Source organism: Callospermophilus lateralis, chromosome 15, assembly GCF_048772815.1.
Source record: "Callospermophilus lateralis isolate mCalLat2 chromosome 15, mCalLat2.hap1, whole genome shotgun sequence".
Classification (NCBI taxonomy): domain Eukaryota; kingdom Metazoa; phylum Chordata; class Mammalia; order Rodentia; family Sciuridae; genus Callospermophilus; species Callospermophilus lateralis.
This window is the reverse complement of record NC_135319.1, coordinates 79,364,206-79,373,357: the sequence shown is the minus strand read 5'-3', so window position 1 is coordinate 79,373,357 and position 9,152 is coordinate 79,364,206.

The following is a 9,152-nucleotide window of genomic DNA, read 5'->3' as shown; positions in this document are numbered from 1 at the left end:
AGTGTCACAGTACAATATAAGACCTGTGAATTCACTTTATGATTTGCAACCCAGACAACTACATTTGGGTCTGATTTTCAGTAAGTTTGCAGATGTAAATGTTAGCCAATTGTCTTAAGTCTACTATAGATACTTCCTAGTTCTTTGTGACTTGAAATCAGAGTTTGAAACCTTGATTTTGTAATTTTTTTTCTGTAATTTGTTCAGTGTCACTAGAAGCAGCTATTCTAGTCCACAGTTTATTACTGCCATAGCAGTCATATACAGTAGCCACTTGATCCTGCAGGCTGCTTGTTTCAGTAGCACTCCACAAGCAACTATAGGTGTTATGCTCGAATTTGGGACCCCCAAAAGACCACCAGAGACCAAAATTGATGTAAACAGCAAAGAGGTGTTTATTGCGAGCTAGCTCCGTCCTCTGCGTGCACACAGCAACTGGTGACGCTGAGAGGCCTGGAGCCCAGGGTTTGCAGCAGTTTTATACATTCTTTGGAGAAGGCAGGGACTCCCACATGCATCATAGCATCTCTTAGCAAATCATCACACATTGTGGGAAAACCAAATAACAACTCTAAAACATGATTAGCACATTCACTGGCGGGAACAAGTTGGGTAGGGGTGATTGGTTACTACAAGAGGGGGATTCATTTGAACTGATTGATTTAAGCCAAGAGGGGTGTTTGTGCTGAACTACATGGTTTCCCAACACATTATCAACCACCATAAAGTACTGGGAAGGTCATCTGGCATCCCAGATATTTCCCTGTCTCATGCTGATTGGTGGCTGCTAGGGGGTTGCTATGGGTCCCCACCTAGCCTGACTGAATCACGGACACCTGGCAGCAGCAGATCTCTCCTGTTATTTGTAGATAAACAACTTAGTTGGGTGAGAATGTGCCTAGGAGTGCTCTGTGGGTCTTTCCAAGGACAAAGGTGATGTGTTGAGAGCCACAGCCCAGTCAGGATGATGCCTGGCATTTCCAGAGGGAATGATTGAAAGGTGACGCCAGTGAACCATTGAGATGATGATTTGAGTTAAGCTATATATAATTGCTGTGATGCTGGATTGATTGTATTTGACCTTTACTGTCGGGCAATAGGGCGGCTCTTGCTGCCTCGGGCGCCAGCTACTTTGGAGTTCCCAGTGAGTTCTCACGGGTTCGGGAGATTGGACTTAGCCCGGTGGAGGGAGTGGGTTCCCGTGTGGTGTGTGCAGTGCCGGTGAGAGTTGGGGAATAAAGGATTGCTCTTTGAATCTACAAGGCTTTGTGGCGGCTCGGTTATTTGTGCTCAGCCAGACTATGGCAGTGATGTCCCTTCATTGGACAGGCTTTGCTCTGAGGTAGAGGCTGGTTTTTCATAGGTGGTACTCCAAACATGCCTAAATTCCATTTTTGAGGGTCTACTTTCTGACACCACTCTGTCACCAAGAACCATATTAGTTAGGGTACAGTCAGGAAAACAGAAAGCACATAAGTGATCTCAGCAGAGGAATTTAATACAAAATATGTGTTACATGGGGTTTGGAGGACGAAAAAAAACAAAAAAAAAAAAAACAAAAAGCCAACACTGAAGCCCAGAGATAATAATGTGCAGCAGGGAACAGAGGGAAGACATTAGAGGCTGGGGGAAGGGCCTGAAGGAGGCCTGCTTTTCTACTGATTCTGAGGGGCACCTGAAGGCTGATTTTGTCAGTGGAAAAAAAACAACACAGAAAAACAAGCTGGAAACTGGAGCCAATTGCCACTACAGCCAATGGCATTGTTAAGGAAATTACCCAGAGCAGGACACAACAGGAAGAGGCAGCCCTGGCCACTGTTGGCAGAACCAAAGAAGGTAGAGTTAGTTACCTGGCAAAAGAACCCTGACTGGTTGAGTCCTCCACTCAGACAAAAAAGCAGAGATTAGAAGAGTGGATTTGGAGCTAATTTATATTCAGGGACTATAATATTGTCTCTGAATTCTGTAGCTCTCCACAAATTTCCAAAATACCTGCTAGGATAAGGTAATTGCCATAGTATCTAACCACAGGGAAAGGGCATACAGAGTTTGATTTTCATTCTGAGTGACACTAGAAGCTATCTGAGGGTTTTTACACTAAAACATCCAATTTGCATTTTTAAAAAAAGTCACTCTGACTGCTTCTGTGTGGAAAAGAGAGTGTGGGAAAGGCAAGAATGGAAGCAGGAAATCAGATCTGAGACTCACATTATTCCAGTAAGAGGCAAGGCCACTTGAGTGGTGGAGGAAGTGGAGATAAGCAGTTGGTTTCTGGATATCTTCCAAAGAGTGGACAGGATTTGCTGGAAAATTGCATGAGAATGAGAGAAGGAGCACAGTCAAAGAGATGCCAAGTTTTTTGGCCTGAACAGCTCTGAGTGGCATTGGCATTTGTAAATATGGAAAAATACTGGCAAAGAGTGGACTTTCAAAGGGGGGGATCTGTAAGATCCTGTAAACCTATAAGATGCCTGTTAGGTATTCATGAGGAGATGATGAAGAGGCAGTTGGATAGACCAGGAGAGGGCTCATGGGAGATGTAGGCAGGACTTACAAGGAATTTTACATGCATGAGCCTGGCTGTGATCAGCAATTGGGATGAATGTAGGTAGGAAGAAAAGGAGTTCAAAGAATGAGCGTGGAGATACTCCAAGAATCAGAGGCTGAAAAGAGGCAATGGTGTCAGCAAAGGGGAATGACTTGATGCTAGACTGTGTTTTCTAGCCACAATGCAATAATAGTTATAATAACGCTAATAACTAATGCCAAGTATAGCTAAACACTTAATATATACTTTTTTTGTGCAGTGCTGGGAGTCAAAGACAGAACAACATAGTTACTACGTGAGCACTCTATCCCTGACATACACCCCTAACCTCTGTGCCACTATCTTTTAGTAATTACTACATGAGGTATTAATACTGTCTTTGTTTAATGATGAGGAAATTTAGAGCAGAATTGAACTAATCCTACTAGACATTAAAACCAACTATAAATTTACAGAACTAGATAGAGATAGGAGTTGCACAATGCTGGGAAAATACCACTGAATTCTTCATTTTAAAATAGATAAATTTGTGTTATATAAATTTCAACTCAAAAAGAAAAGAAAGTGGCAAAATCAAAGCAACAAAACATCCCAGTTATGTAGGAAAAGACTGCCTCAGTCTGGCTGGGCACAAATACTCACAGCTTTGTAGATTCAAACAGCAATTCTTTATTCCCGATCTCACATCGGCCTTCTACAAACACTTTCTGGGGAAATCCATGTTCTCTGCCCAAATCCACCTCCACTGGGCTTCTGTCTCCCAAATATATTCTGAATCCCGTGAGAACTCAAGGGGAACTCAGGCAGCAGGATACGCCCTATTCTAAATGGGGAATGCCCTAAACTCGGATTATCCTAAACCGGGAACACCCTAAACACGGATCTGCCCTGGTCCTTGAGCAAGGTCGCCTTACATGCAATGTCGCTGCAAAATGTCCTATTTCCACGAGTCCTTCCACTAAAGAAACATGGGGGTACGCTGGCAAGGAAATTGTCATATCTACTTGGCTGATGGCTCCCAGCATCTCCCCCCTTCTGATTAATTAAACAACAAGTAATTTGGCTTAAGGACCGTGCCTGGTAGGTTGTCCAATTCAACATATGGCTCTTACCCATCATCGGAAAACTGACCTTTAGGCGTCAGCCTCCTGTCTTAGGTTGATACCACTGCAACCGGATCATACCCGTCACTGACTACTGGTCCAGCATACAGCCATATTTGTGGATAGGTCTATGCACCAGTGGGGGAGTGAGGTTCTTTGCCTCACCTCTGTTGGCCCCCAAATTTGGCCTTGGTGCCAGTGGGGGAGTGAGGTTAATGTGGCTTAAGGACCGTGCCTGGTAGGTTGTCCAATTCAAAATATGGTTCTTACCTGTCATCAGAAAACTGACCTTTAGGCGTCAGCCTCCTGTCTTAGGTTGATACCACTGCAATTGGATCATACCCGTCACTGACTACCGGTCCAGCATATAGCCATTGGCCCCCAAATTTTAGACCATCACTAGCAGAAGGGAGGAGGATACAGAAATGCCACGACACCAAGCCAATTGACAGCTCCTTTGGAAAAATTGCATCACTGGTGACACCATCAGCAAAGATATGCCAGCACTACCACAATTCGTTGCACCAAATGATAGTTACATAGTCCAGGCAAATTCTGCAAGCAGTTCAAAGTGGAGGAATCTATCAATATGTCCGTCTCCTCCCAAAGTCCGTTTTCCTCCCAAAGTAAGTTGACTCCTTGATTGAGCATTACTTGTTGAGTTACATTCATTGATGCATCAGTTTATACAGTTTACTGTGATAGCTATCATAGAAGCTGTAGTTTGGTTTTATCTTTGTCTTCACCGGCACTGGGATGAAGATAGGAATTTTGGCATTGATGCTAAAGAGACATCATCCTGATTTAAATTAAGCCATTTAAATCACGTGAATAAAAAAAATAATTCGGATCCATTTTTTCATGAGCGCTCCTCATATATGAAATATGGACATACGCACACACAGACATACAACACAAAACACAAGAGTACAACACATAAGACAATAATAAAGGCCTTGTAGCTTTACCTAGGTGAAATCTCCGTTGCAATGTTTAAAAACACCACAGTCAAAAAATAAAACTGATCAGAAAAACATTAACCTAGGTTTGTATGAGCTCAAAAATATAAATAGAACCTTATGATGTGGAAAAATGCAATAATAAAATAGATATTGAAAAAAGCATCCTGGTTAATCACTGTCACAGATGTAAGAATGGCCAAGCTGGAGTTCTGGATATCAGCTGTTATGGATTTGAGTCAAATCATCTTCTTTTCGATCTGTAGAAATTGTTTTAGTTAGTCTTTCTGGAATCCAAATCGGTTGCTGTTCTCCCTGTGGAAACACCCAAACAAAACCCCGACTCCAGACAATCACTGGGTCAGGACCTTTCCATTGTCCTGTTAGAATATCGTTCCAAAGTACCTTAGGCTTATGTACATTTTTTGGACACATATGCCTTTCCGCAACACTAAGCCTGATGAATCCAAATTTAAAAAGTTTAGAGTAAAAAGGGTTATTTTAAGTTTATCTTTGGGGGATATATACCCCTTTCCAATTCCCTCTTTTTGCTTTAATAAGCACGTTTTAATTCGATCTTGAATGTCTGTATCTAATAGTTGTCTTAGCTTTTTGTATTTTTTATCTGAAATACCTTTATTTGACATTTTTAACCATTTTCCATCTTATTTCTATCTTCTAGTTTTTTTTCCCCCTAAGGTTTATACATTCACCCTTAGTTGCTTTTTTTTCCTCTTAGTTTTCTTTTGTTTCCTATTTTGTGGGTTTAAAATTCTTGTCTTCCTACATCTTCTCTATCTTCCTACATCTTTTCTATCTTTTTTTCTTTTTAACTTTCTATACTTCTGTCTTTAAAGTTTTTCACTTCAAATTTTTAATCTTCTTTATCTAAGTATCTTTTATCCTATTATCTTCCCATTTCATTTTTTTTTCTCCGTCATGAAGGCATCTTAACCACCTTCAATTTAACCTTTTAAAGCCTTTTAATTATCATCTATATTGTACTTTTAAATGTACTTTTTCACCACCTACAGCTTTACTCTTTCAAACGAGGCTAGATTCTGTTTAAATTGCTTTAATGTTAGTTTACATGGCTGCCCTTCAACCAAAGGCCTTTTTTACTCCATTAAGAAGCTTTGTCTCAATCTGCCATGTACAAATACCTTTTTTTTCCTTTCTCAAGCTTTTAAAGTAAGTCTAGTTTCCTCAAAATCTTTTTAAATGACATTTTACAACTTTTTACTTTACCACAGAGATTATCTCATCTAGAAACATTTCTTTTACTTTTAACCTTCCATATTAAAATATATTTTCACATCTTCAATCTTTATATCTCTTTTCTAGCCGTTAACCCTTTTTATAAATTCACATTCTGAAACAACTCTTATAAAATTTCTGATTTAGACAAATTACTCCACTTTAATAGGATGAAATACTTTCATGTTTTTTTATGGTACTATAATACTGTAATTGAAACCCAACTGAAACTTCTTATACTCTTTGTATATAAATTACACATGATAGAATCTTAACTCTTAGTAACCTTGTTTTAGCAAAGACACAGACCAAAGCAATATTAAACTTTTTTCCATTCACCAATTTATGAAGACACACATAATGTTTAAATATATTACCTTATGGAACTTAATAAGCAAAGAACACTTGATTTTATATTTAGTGGTTGATATTTTAACACTTTAGCTTTGTAAATTAATTAGAACTTTGTAGAAACCAAGATCTTAGACAAATTTAGTAAACAGAACTAGCCATCTCTTTCTTATTGAAGAAAAATCCTACAGGATACCATGATGGTCCCATTGATATATTTAACAACTTTTCTTTAAAAAGCCATGGGCTACATTTTTGTATTGTATCAACATATGCCCTAATTGTTCTTGGTCTTACTGGGGTGCCTCCTTTCTCTAACAATTTCTCTTCCTCGGAGGTGAACAACTTCAAACCTTGAGTCAACCATTTTCCCGAGTTTGACTGAGAAAGTTCTAGGAACAGGCAACTTGAAATAAAAACAAAATAAATCAAAACAAGAACGCATTGTTTTTTGAAATGGTCACCCATTCTTTCGCTCTCCTTCAGGGGCTAGGAATTTCACTTACCCCCAAGCTTCAGGTGTTCCGCGTACGAGCCACCAAATGCCGCAGTCTGGCTGGGCACAAATACTCAATGCCGCAGTCTGGCTGGGCACAAATACTCAATGCCGCAGTCTGGCTGGGCACAAATCACGAGCCACTCACAGCTTTGTAGATTCAAACAGCAATTCTTTATTCCCGATCTCACACCGGCCTTCTACAAACACGTTCTGGGGAAATCCACGTTCTCTGCCCAAATCCACCACCACTGGGCTTCTGTCTCCCAAATATATTCTGAATCCCGTGAGAACTCAAGGGGAACTCAGGCAGCAGAACACGCCCTATTCTAAACGGGGAACGCCCTAAACTCAGATTATCCTAAACCAGGAACACCCTAAACACGGATCCGCCCTGGTCCTTGAGCAAGGTCACCTTACATGCAATGTCGCTGCAAAATGTCCTATTTCCATGAGTCCTTCCACTAAAGAAACATGGGGGTACGCTGGCAAGGAAATTGTCATACCTACTTGGCTGATGGCTCCCAGCAAAAGACTAAAAATCCAATGGAACATTCAGACTGCTATTAGAAGTAACTGTATTGCTAAAAGGGAAAAAAAATCAGGCTTGTTCTCCACATTATACCATATATGAAATCAAACACCATGTTGCCTAGGACATAAACATGAAAGGTAAATCTGTGTAGTTTCAATAACAGAGGAAAATATAAGAGAATACAGAGGGGAAGTTTTTCTTAAACAAGGACCCAAAAGGCAAACCATTAAGGAAAAGATTGAGGGGTTTAAACATATCAAAATTAACAATTTTTGCTCAACATTAGAGATCATGTATGAATTAATAGATAAGTAACAACTGTCAGAAGATTTTCAAAGTCTTAAAATTGCTCTATTAGCTTATTTTTGCTGCTATAACCAATTACCACAAATGTATGACTCAAAACAATGAAAAAATTTGTATTTTTAATATTTTAGAGGTCCAAAGTCTGAAACAGATTTCATGGAGCTAAAAATCTAAAAAATGCTCTTATATTCTACTATGCGTTAATAATGGATCAGAAGCATTAATAATCTGACATGTAAATACTACACATGGCTGTTATGGTTTGGATGTGAGGTATTCCCCAAAAGCTCCTGTCAATGCAGGAATATTCAGAGGTAAAATGATTAGATTATGAGAACAGTAACCCAATCAGTCCATCCTAGTTTGATGGATCAATTGGTGGTAATTGTAGGCAGGTAGGTCTCTGTGGGTTTGCCCTGGAAGGGTGCATCTTCCCTATGAAGCCAGATTTAAAGATAGTGAGAAACTGATGTGACTCTATTTTTGAAAATAAATAAATAACAGCAGCTTCTACCTCAAGGCCTGTCCTAAGGAAGGGGCATGACCCTTGTCCTTGGAAAAACTCACAGAGCCTTTCTAGGCAGATAACCACCCTGCTGAGTTGTTTGCCAGTAAATAAGGTCAATACTGGAGAGATCTGTGGCGCCAGGTGTCCCTGACTCAGTCAGGCTAGGTGAGGAGTCATAGCAACCCCCTAGCAACCACCAATCAGCATGAGACAGGGAAAATACCTGGGATGCCAAATGACCCCCTAGTAGTTTATGGTGGTTGATAACATGTTGGGGAAATCATGTAGTTTAGCACGTACACCCCTCGTGGCTTAAATCAATCAGTTCAAAGGAATCCCCCCCCTTTTTTTTTCTGTTTTATTTTTATTATTATTGGTTGTTCAAAACATTACAGAGCTCTTCTCTGGTGTCATACTTCAGCATTCTGAGCTGAGCAGTTTTTCTCCACTGGTTCCTTTTCCCATGATGTGCTGCCTCATCTTGGGCCCAGAACAACGGAGCCCGCTGTTTAGAGACTGAAATCTCAGGAACTGTGAACCCCAAATAAACCTTTCCTCTCTAAGTTGTTCTTGTTGGATATCTTGGTTACAGGGCTGCATAAGCTGACTAAAACAGAAGTTGACATTGACAAGTAGGATTATTGCTGTGAATAACCTGACTAACCTGAACAAAGGACTGGGACTCACTCCCGGTTGGAGCTGGTTGGCAGGAGTAAATTTTGAAAAGTTTAGAGATTCAAGCTAGAAAAGCTTTAGAATGTTATAAGTGGAGTTTAGTGGGTGATTCTGGTGTGAGCTCAGAAGACCAGAATGCCAATAGGAATGCAGACCATGCTCAAGAGATTTCAGAGGGAAATGAGGATTCTGTTGGAAATTGGTCTAGAGACCATTCATGTTATATTCTGGCAAAGAACTTGGCTACATCTTGTCCTTTTCTGAGACTTTGTGTGAGGCTGAATTTAAAAGTGATGAACTAATTAATCTGGGAGGGAACTGAAGGCATGCAGTCAGTGGCATGGGTATTGCTGGCTGCCGTTAGCCAGGTTTACTGTGATAATTTGGAGCAGAAAGCAGACTTAGAGGATTTTA